We start from the raw sequence: 11,247 nt of genomic DNA on the forward strand, positions 1-11,247 counted from the left end.
TCTTTATTCATTTTACTTCTCAAAAATACCAATATCATGATTTAAAATTCAGTATGTTTCAACTGTGGGCTAATTTGATTATGGCACACACAAAAGGTTCAGTTTCTGAGACGCACCCATATGTGTATGCACGAAGCTGCGTATCCTTGGCGGATGGTGACATTATTCAGTTTTTACTGCAGTAAAAAAGTGTTACTGCAGTAAAACTAGTTTTTACTGCAGAATTCTTCATATAAGTAAACCGTTTTGCTTGTTGTGTTCGTGTTATACTGAAGTAATCTTCATGTTAGTTTCAACAGTCGGTGTTACTGCAGTACAACTTTTTTACTGCAGTAAAACTAAAATGAAGAAATGAGTTTTACTGCAGTAAAAACTTTTACTGCAATAAAATCAGCTGCCCGGGCAGATGATGAAAATATTCATCCGCCCAAGCAGCCGTTTTTACTGCAGTATTCTTCATATAAGTAAAACGTGTTGCTTGTACGATTGAAATGCGTGTGTTCCCTCTTTTAGTCACGGTCGTGGACGAGTCCAAGATTACCCAGAACTGTCCTAGGCGGCTAAACCAGAAGAAATCATTCGTAGGGGGAACAGGAAGCGAGCGGGGCTTTGGCGGTTCTGGTTCTGGTTCTGGTTTTACTGCAATAAAACTCATTTCAGTTTTACTGCAGTAAAACCGAATAATGTCATCGTTCGTCCAAGCAGACGTTTTTACTGCAGTAAAACTAATTTCAGTTTTACTGCAGTAAAACTGGGTTCGTGTTTAACTGCAGTAATCTTGATTTAAGTTTTACTGCAGTAAAACTGTTTACTGCAGTAAAAATGCCTGCTGGGGCGGATGGTGACATTATTCAGTTTTACTGCAGTAAAACTGAAATGAGTTTTACTGCCATTATCCGCCAAGGATAGCTGCGTTCAGTTGACACCAACTGAGCATACCCGGGAATGCAGTCAGACACGGACGGAAAGGCAAGCAGGCAAATGGACAGACAAACTAACACATAAACACACATGCGCACGCACACACACAAACACACACACTCTCACCTCTGCCAAGCAATTACCTCCGAGTCTTCGACAATTTTTCTAAAACTGTTTTGCGTCATTCAGTTCCGTCTTTGTGTTATGGGGCAGGTTAGAAAAAAACGATTCCTTTTTGGATGTCCGTCTGCATGTCTGTCTGTCTGTCTGTCGGTCTGTTGGTCTGTATGTTAGTCGGTCGGTCTCTTCCTCTCCGTATGCATGCATGCGTGCGGGAGAGACAGAGGCGGAGACAGACACAGAGAGAGAGAGAGAGAGAGAGAGAGAGAGAGAGAGAGAGAGAGAGAGAGAGAGAGAGAGAGAGAGAGAGAGAGAGACAGAGAGACAGAGACAGAGACAGAGACTGACACATTTATGTTTGTCTCACATTCAGATAATAAAGTTGTATTGAATTGAATTGAATATACAATATATATGTTTATGCACAAAATACACACTCACAAAAATGTGAACTGCGTCGTGGAAAACAGCCGGAATTTACGATGATTAAATCGACCCATGGTGTGTTTACTCTTTACTCCCTCTCTCCCGATTAAAGGCAGTCAAATAGTACACACACGCTTACCACACGGACAGTAGAAAGTAGGACACTGGGCAAAAAAGGGTCGGAGACCTTACGACGGAAATGTGGACTGTAATCAAGTCTCTGTCGAAGTCTGACCTAATTATCGCCCGAAGGTAATGGGGATCACGAGGTAGACATCGTTGCGGGACTTCGGTGGACACGAATGTGAAAGGAGGGAAGTAGAGGGCAGGCTAGCGAGACAGACCAGAGAGACAGACCATATTGTGACTTAACCCCCTCCCCCCCACAAGACCAAGTGCGCACGGAAAAGATCCTGTAATCCATGTCAGAGTTCTGTGGGTTATAGAAACACGAAAATACCCAGCATGCTTCCCCCGAAATATAGAGTGCTGTCCCTTCTGCACCGAGCGGCTGCATTTCAGGGCTCTCTCATATTTCGTACTGTGCGCCTTGAGTCGCCTTGTGGTGAAATATGTGCGCGATATGAATTCTCGTATTCATTTATGTATTGTGTGTGTGTGTGTGTGTGTGTGTGTGTGTGTGTGTGTGTGTGTGTGTGTGTATTTGTACTTGTGTGAGTGTGAGTGGGGAGGTGGTGATCACCTCTCCAGGTGTAACAGTTGGTGGTGGTCGGCATTGGTGAATATATGTTCGTGTGTGCGTGTGGGCTTGATTGTAGGTTTTTCTTGTTGTTGAAATTTTTGTTTGTTTGTTTGTTTGCTTAAAGGCCAACATCCAAAAGAATTTTTCTCCTGGAGCGACCTAAACTTGAACCCGTCGCTCTTCTTGCATGTCTGTTTACTTCGTGTTGCACGCAAAAATTGCGCGACTTCCTTGCCGCGTGGATTGACGAAGCTGTTTTATTCTCGTGACTGAAAACACTGGAGTGCGTGCAGTTTTATTCTGTGGTTCGACAGATCGGTCCAGTAGTTTGGTCTCAATCGCTCTACACACACGCGCACACACACACACACACACACACACACATATACACACACTGGCACACACACACACACTCACACACACACAGGCACACACTAGCACACACACGCACACACACACACACACACACACACACACACACACACCCGCTCGGCTTTTTGTCCCCTCTGCCTCACTGATTTGGTTTTGTGTTTATTTCGTAATTATTTTGTTAGTAAATAGTGAACATTGCTTCAATGCCGAAGCAAAAAACATCATTATTGGTTGTAATTTGCTACCAATTTTAAAACCCGACTATCGTATTACATAGTAATTTTGACAGCAGTTCAAATGTGTACATTTACCAGTTCCATTCAGCAGACTTTCAGGTCTTTGTGACTGATTTCTGGCCAGGAATTCATCACGTTTTCTGTTGTTCATTCGTTTCCTGTGACATTGATCAGCAAACCAGCAAAGAGTGTGTGTGTGTGTGTGTGTGTGTGTGTGTGTGTGCCTTTGGTTATATCGGTTTTTGTTGTTGTTGATGAGTACGTAACAAAATGTAGTCAGTATAATTATATACGTTTGCACCATACCTCATCTCCCGTGAAATATCAACAGAGTTCGAAGTTTCAGTTTGTCAATCTGTATAGTATGATTTGTTTTCAAATACGTTTTGTCTTTCTTTCCTTGTCCTGGTTTGTTTACAGATCATCGTCATTTTTTAATCTCGGAAGATCTAACTAGTGTTCTGAGCATCGCCTAAGTAGACATCAACAAGCATGTACATACTTGAATGATCTTGCCGTTGTCTATCTTTTGCGATATCATGTCCATTTCCACATCGCAACATTATTGAATATTTGTACCAGTTTCAATTTGTCTGATAGACAGTGTTGAATGACACAGAAATAAAACGATTTCTTCGTGAACTTCAATTTAATATATCAGGTGTACGATACATTTACACAGTTGTGTGTGTGTGTGTGTGTGTGTGTGTGTGTGTGTGTGTGTGTGTGTGTGTGTGTGTGTGTGTGTATGTGTGTATGTGTGTATGTGTGTGTGAGTGTGAGTGTGTGTGTGTGTGTGTGTGTTCTTGAACATAACTACACCCATGTGTTTATGAGTTACATAATTATATGCGTTCAGTCAGTCTGCATGTTTCCTTTCACAAAATAAGACACAACATCAAAAATGAATACAGATTTGATCTGCAAGGAGGAAATATCAAACCAACCCACACCCCAAACCTAAAGTAGCTCATGACAAACTTTTGGTACACACTTTGCAAAATAATACTCTAATTTCTAACCAGCTGCATTACACGCTGCCAACAGAGAGAGAACAAGTCGCGTAAGGCGAAATTACAACATTTAGTTAATCTGTCGAACCCACAGAATACAAGAAACTAAGTCCATCTCACGATGAACACGAGCCGAAATCATATGCACTCGACTTATGAAATAGAAAGAAATCAAATACGACGAAGAGAAGAAAAAGTTTGAAAGTACCATTGAACTTAATGTCGGCGTGTGGCTGAGCTTAAAATAGGAATGTTGTTGCAATCTGTTAGGCACTTTCCCTTTTGACAGGTAGTTTTTGCATGTACAGCAAAACACGGCCTTTTTTACAAATCCTAAAGACTGTCGGAAACTTCGCATGCTCTCTTGTGAACGCCATGTGAAACATTGATTCTGAAACAAAAATCTATGGCATGAATGACAATGGAAAGACGGTCTCTCTCTGATTCCAAGTTCATAATGACAGTTATAAAGTGCTGAATTTAAAAAATCTGTAGATGAAGTAAAATCATTTGAATGTTGGCTTGTTGAAACTTCATAACAAACAGCCACCTCGTCTATATCATTATCTGAAAGAATGCCAACTTCCTTTGAAACACCAACATTTGTATGGAAAACTTCTGTTTCTGTCATCTTTGATTTCATTTGACAACTTGGACTGATGGCATCTTCCAGAGATATATCCATTACTTTCAACTTGCGCCTCTTTGTATTCCTGTAAGCCTGCCACTTATTTATAAAAAGAAACGTTTGATACTTTTACCAAACAGTTAGTATAATGCACGATTTACCTGTATTCGTCTTTAAATTCTGCAAGACTGAAGCGAAAGAGGTCTGTCTCAGTTTTGTCGTCAGTTTGTTGTGTACATTTACACACGCACAACGAACAACACATGCACAGGCCCGGGGGAAGCTCTCCTTTCTTATGTCCGACGATAGACGTATACATGTAGTTTACATGTTTATTAGTCATCTATTTGATAGATTACGTGTATGATATGACGGAGAGTCGCATCGGTTTGATGCCGTGAACCCAACCGTGGCTGTGGCTGTCGTTTGAAGTAGCCTACTTCTTTATAAAGATTCATTTACATTCTACTTCTGACCAAGGCATGTTTGGTACCTACTGAATCCTTGTTGCGTGTAGTTTTACGTGGCACGTTGCCCACAGTTGTATTCTTGAGGAGCATAAAATAAAACGTGTTACAAAGTTATCTCAAAACTCTGCAGTGACTGCTCGCGCAGCAGGTCAGCTAATTATAGCACGCAGCCTCCACAGACAGCTTTCGAGCCGAGACCATATGAGTCGCCGCTCCTGCGGCTCGTCAAAAACTGCACGCACTGCAGTGTTTTCAGTCACGAGAATAAAATAGCTTCGTCAATCCACGCGGCAAGGAAGTCGCTCGATTTTTGCGTGCAGCACGAAGTAAACAGACATGCAAGAATAGCGACGGGTTCAAGTTTAGGTCGCTCCAGGAGAAAAATTCTTTTGGATGTTGGCCTTTAACGCCCAGCCGACCACGAAGGGCCATATCAGGGCGGTGCTGCTTTGACATATAACGTGCGCCACACACAAGACAGAAGTCGCAGCACAGGCTTCATGTCTCACCCAGTCACATTATTCTGACACCGGACCAACCAGTCCTAGCACTAACCCCATAATGCCAGACGCCAGGCGGAGCAGCCACTAGATTGCCAATTTTAAAGTCTTAGGTATGACCCGGCCGGGGTTCGAACCCACGACCTCCCGATCACGGGGCGGACGCCTTACCACTAGGCCAACCGTGCCGGTCTGTGTTGTTGAAATAAATGTTGCAAGTGATACTTATGTCAATATACAACGTGCAAAATTGAATCAGCAAAGATGTTTACCTCTCTGCACTGAGTACAACAAGGCTGTATATTTTGTAAGTCCAAGGGAAAAATAATTATATTTCATATGATGAATGCCTTTACAGTCTGTGATGGAAGATAGTTCACACGCGAAGGAATGCTATTTGTTATCTGTCCGTGACCTATTTTGAAAAGGATGATGACCTAGTTTATTTTGTTTACTCTGGATTCAATGTGTCGCCGTGCCCTTGGCATCATTACGTATTGATTTTGTTGAAAGGAGAGTTTCTCGCTAAATGCAATTGTTGTCAAATTGTTTCGGTCATTCCCTTTCGCACACATTTTCCCCTCCGGTCATTTCCTTTCCGGCACACACACACACACACACACACACACACACACGTGCGCGCAATCCCTCGCTCACTCTCACAGACACACAGACACACAGACACACACACACACACACACACACACACGCAATCACTCTCACTCTCACAGACACAATCATACACAAACATTTACTGACACAGACACGTACAGACACACAGACACGCGCACACACACACACACACACACACACACACGCACACACACACACGCACACACATACCACACACACACACATACACACATACAGAAAGAGAAAGAAAGAGAGAGAGAGACAGAGAGAAAGATATAGAAGAGAGAGAGAGAGAGAGAGAGAGAGAGAGAGAGAGAGAGAGAGAGAGAGAGAGAGAGAGAGAGAGAGAGAGAGAGAGAGAGAGAGAGAGAGAGAGAGAGTTTTTAGAATTCAAAAGCCACAGCACAGATAAATACTCTCAGCTTCCTGAAAAAATTTTTTTACAAAAAAGAAATAGATGGCGCTACGAGCTGCAACCTTTTACATGTCTTCCGGTGACCTACAATTGCTGTCTGTACGGTTTTCAGATATCTCCCCTTTTTTTCTCCCCAAGTCGTCAGTGTGTCGAATCAAAAGTCACCAACTTGTGATCAGATTTAACACGCTACACTTTGCATGTCTAGTCGCTGTAGGGTTGTTACAGGGTACGTGAAAAGGTATGTTGGAGTACCTAAGTGCTTGGTTTCTCGTAACTACTTTCCAACACGTTTGTGCAGTGGTTTTTAATTTCGATACATTTTAAGTAAAGCGGACCATTGCCATTTTTCAAATGACATTTTTTTTTCGTGGAGGCACATATATCAGATCTTCATAAAGACTACTTCACTCGGATTTCACAGCACGCTACTGGATCACAAGGTAACCACGCGAACATCAGCGGACAAAAATCGTGTGCACGTGTGAAATATGCAAAGGAAAGAAATCTGCTCTTGAAGCAATAAGTAATATAGCTGGCTGTGATGCCTTGCCAAATTCTCCCTGTTTGTCTCTGTCTGTCTCTCTGTCTCTGTCTCTGTCTCTGTCTCTCTCTCTCTCTCTCTGTGTCTCTCTCTCTCTCTCTCTGTTTCTCTCTCTCTCTGTTTCTCTCTTTCCTCTCTCTCTTTCTCTCTCTTTCTCCCTCTCTCTTTCTTCCTCTCTCTCTGTCTCTCTCTGTCTCTCTCCCCCGCCGCATGCCCATGCAGGAACATGCACCATAAGATATAAAGCAGTCGCGTTATATGATTGTGCTTGTGCTAATTTGTTGAGTAACATGTAACAGCCCTACCTCTCCCTCACTAGGACAGGCTAGGCCGCCACCCCAAGCCGCACCCCTCCAACAGGATGCGCACCCCCCCCCCCCCCTCGCCCCAACCCACTCCCTGAACAGAGTAATCTTCCTACTGCTTTCTGCATACCTCGTCTAATCCAATGCTATTTTTTTTTTGGTCATAGCAAAGGCCTTAAAGGAAGGATGGCACAGGATTTTAAAAAATGAATCCTCAGAGAAAGATCGTAATACTCCTCTAGACTTCTTTTCAATTTCAGACATCTTTTTCCTCACTTCCTCCTGCCGTTGCCATCTTTTTTACCCAGACTTTTCCTTGAAGCCATTGTCAAAGCCAACGCGAGTCGGCTCTGCGAGCAGGAAGGAAGGAAAGGATGAGAATCAAGAGAGGCAAATTGAACAGAGGGATCAAATTATTACCTGGAGGCACGAAGAAATGACAGGTTCTTGTCCGACCAAGGGGACAGTATTAACAAGAGGGGTAAGAACGTCCAAGGGGACAAAATTAACAAGAGGGGTAAGAACGTCCAAGGGGAGACAATTAACAAGAGGGAGGGGGGGGGGGGACAATTGGCGATGAGAAGTTCGGAGGTTAAAAAAGAAAAGACAGTGAACTGATTTTTTTTCTCGGAGTAATCGGAAGCCTGATTGCAATGTGGAAAAGCTACAGGGTCTATAATTTAAGATACTAAGAAGAAGAAAAAAGAGTGTAGCGATTTATGGGAGATTATAATTTGAAATTGTTACACAAATGGAAATAAAAACGACACCAGGAAAGATGTAAAAGGAATGTCTGTCTCATTTACATTGAACCCGTAATCCCGAATGCACACTAACACGCCAACGAGAAAGACCAGCCAAAGGTGTTGTCCCTGCAGCGCAGATAGAATGTCATGACAGTTATTACGTTTTAACAATAGACAACGGAACTAGGCCTGCAGAAGGTTTCATTTCTTGAAAGGTTCTCTCTCATCGGAGAGGCCTCGACTTCGCAGGTACCACTTTACAGCCCAGTCATCCCCAATCTCTCGTTCCTCCCCCCCCCCCCCCCCCCCCCCCACCAAAAAAAAAAAAAAAAAAAGGGAAAAGAATAGCGAGGGAAAGGTTAGTCATGAAACCAATCACTCTCTGTCCTTGAAACAGCAACGTCGGTGGGAAAGAGAGTTAAGGCGCTTGGGGTGACAAACTTTCGCCACAACTCTCGGTCATTACGGGATTATGTTGGGTTTTATTTTAGGCTCGCCGAGACAAAGTGGCGATTGAGAACGTGACGTTCTGATTGATACAGAAGGTCACGTCTGACGGCGGAAAATGGCTTTTGACGAGCTGACAATTGATGATGGATAAGTTAGGCCTAGGGGCAGTATTAGGGTGAGGAAGAGGATGAGGGGGGAAGGGGGGCCGAGAGTGGGGGGAGGGGGGTGTCGGTAATAGTGGTGGTATAAAATGATGAGAGGATGGAGAGTCGCAGGTTGTATGTGGTATTTCACGTACAGGCTTCTTAGTATCAACTATACCATGTCGCAAAAGTAGTAACGGACGATAAAGTTGTTTTTTATGGTTTCTCTGTGAGTGTTTTTTTTCTCGCTATGCAACCTATGTGGCACATTATGAAGTAATTTTGTTTGTTTGTTTGTTTGTTTGTTTTCCCCAGCCGACCACGAAGGGCCATATCAGGGCGGTGCTGCTTTGACATTAAACGTGCGCCACACACAAGACAGAAGTCGCAGCACAGGCTTCATGTCTCACCCAGTCACATTATTCTGACACCGGACCAACCAGTCCTAGCACTAACCCCATAATGCCAGACGCCAGGCGGAGCAGCCACTAGATTGCCAATTTTAAAGTCTTAGGTATGACCCGGCCGGGGTTCGAACCCACGACCTCCCGATCACGGGGCGGACGCCTTACCACTAGGCCAACCGTGCCGGTTTATGAAGTAATGGAAAGGTCGACAGACACACACCAGCGTACACAACCCTGTACACAATGACCTCAAACCAAAATGAGCAGAAGAAAAGAACTACCGGGTTAATATAGACGAAGGTACAACACACACACACACACACACACACACACACACACACACACACACACACACGCACACCCAAACACACACTGACACGCACGTCGTATCGTGATCAATAATTGATCTTGTGCGTGCGTGTGTGTGTGTGTGTGTGTGTGTGTGTGTGTGTGTGTGTGCGTGCGTGCGTGCGTGCGTGCGTGCGTGCATGCGTCCATGCGTGCGTGCGTGCGTGCGTGTGTGTGTGTGTGTGTGTATGTGTGTGTTTATTTTAATCCGCCTCTCTGTCTGTTTGTTTTTTCACAACTGCATGATGTACGTTGCATAACGACAGCTTTCTTGTCTACATTGAACAAATATATTGCATTTTCTGGCAACAAACAGTGCGTTATCAGAAAAGGTTTTGCGGTACATTCGACAAAATAGACTCGTCTCGTCTCTGACGGTTTAGTCCATGCATGCATTTCAGGGATGGAAGCGTAAACATTTGCTAGATGTCCTCCTCGCCCTCGTTCTGCCATTTAGTCCAGTTCACGACTGGATGAGACAGCGTTAGCCATTTTGTGAAACGCACGACCTGTCCCTTGAAAAGCAAGATCGATTTCAAGTTGTTGTAGTCCTTACGGCAGGGCAATAACCCCTTGAAAAATACTTCGGAAAATGTTTTAATGGTTTTGGGTAGTTTAACTCCTGAAGTTTACAAATCCGCAGGATGACATCTTTAAATCCTTGGGCAAATTGAGACAAAATTAATTATAGGAAAATTAGCAAATGTTGATTTTTTTGTTTAAACACAAAAGGCTTTCCATAGAAAACAAGGGCTAGAATGGCGTCATAACTTCATGACGTCGGGAAAACGTAATGAATAATATGACGACACGTACAGTATGGCCTGTAGTGTTGTCCGTGTCCGTACTTGAGTTCCTCTTCCAAGACAAAAAACAAAGGCATTTGACGTGTTTCATTCTGCTAAATGGAACCAATTTGCACATGAGTGTGTATGGAATTACATACAGGCTGAGAAGATGTGAAACCTATGTTATTCATGGACTTGCGATTAGTGCGTATGGTGTTCCAAAGCACAGGTTTCACTGTCGAAGATAAAACTTGTAAATTGATCTTACAAAATGGCGGACGATGATCAAAGAACATCGTGAGAGGGTAGTTTTCTCCGATTTGATTGTTTACCAGACGATAGAGCTATTTTAGATGGAAGCGTATGCCATCTGGTGACAGCTTTTCATTAACCAGTGTGTTCGTAGGAGTGCTTGATTTCTCTGCAGAAGATCCATGCGTGAAAATCGGTGAAGTCTTTCAGCAAATGTCGCAGTTTGTAAGCGAGTGCTACAGGTGCAAAATCTCAAACAACATGTCACGTGAGAGATATGAAACCTGGCTAGCTAGAACCTCCAAGCACCAGTCCACATAGATCAAAAACTACCGCCCACATCAGCCCATTGCTGAACGTCCATCTGAAAAGGGCTGTATTGCAATTCTACAGGGATCTTCCAAATCTTGATCCAGTTGACTCCAGGTGGTTGTAGGATGGGCAGAAGACCGCCTGGAGTAGAACCTACACCAACTGAAGTCATGCTAATTTTGAAGTGTGGCTGTGGAGAAAATTTGCCATGTGCAACAGCATGCTGTGGTTGCACAGTCGGTCAGTGTGCGTGTGCCATCTTATGTCGATGCCTACTGAGCTACTCCTTGGAAATTGCAAAAATCCGCACTGGTCATCCATCGTAGTCATCCGGTCTGGTCATGTGCAACAGTCACCTTCACCGGTCACCCGCACTGGTCATCTAGACCGGTCATCCACACTGGTCATCCTTTGCGGTCATCTGCACTGGTCATCCTTTTGCGATTATCCGCATCGGTCATCCGCACTGTTCATCCTTCATGATCACCTGCACTGGTCATCCGCACTGGTCATCC

The sequence above is a fragment of the Littorina saxatilis genome, linkage group LG15 (assembly GCF_037325665.1).
Source record: "Littorina saxatilis isolate snail1 linkage group LG15, US_GU_Lsax_2.0, whole genome shotgun sequence".
Classification (NCBI taxonomy): domain Eukaryota; kingdom Metazoa; phylum Mollusca; class Gastropoda; order Littorinimorpha; family Littorinidae; genus Littorina; species Littorina saxatilis.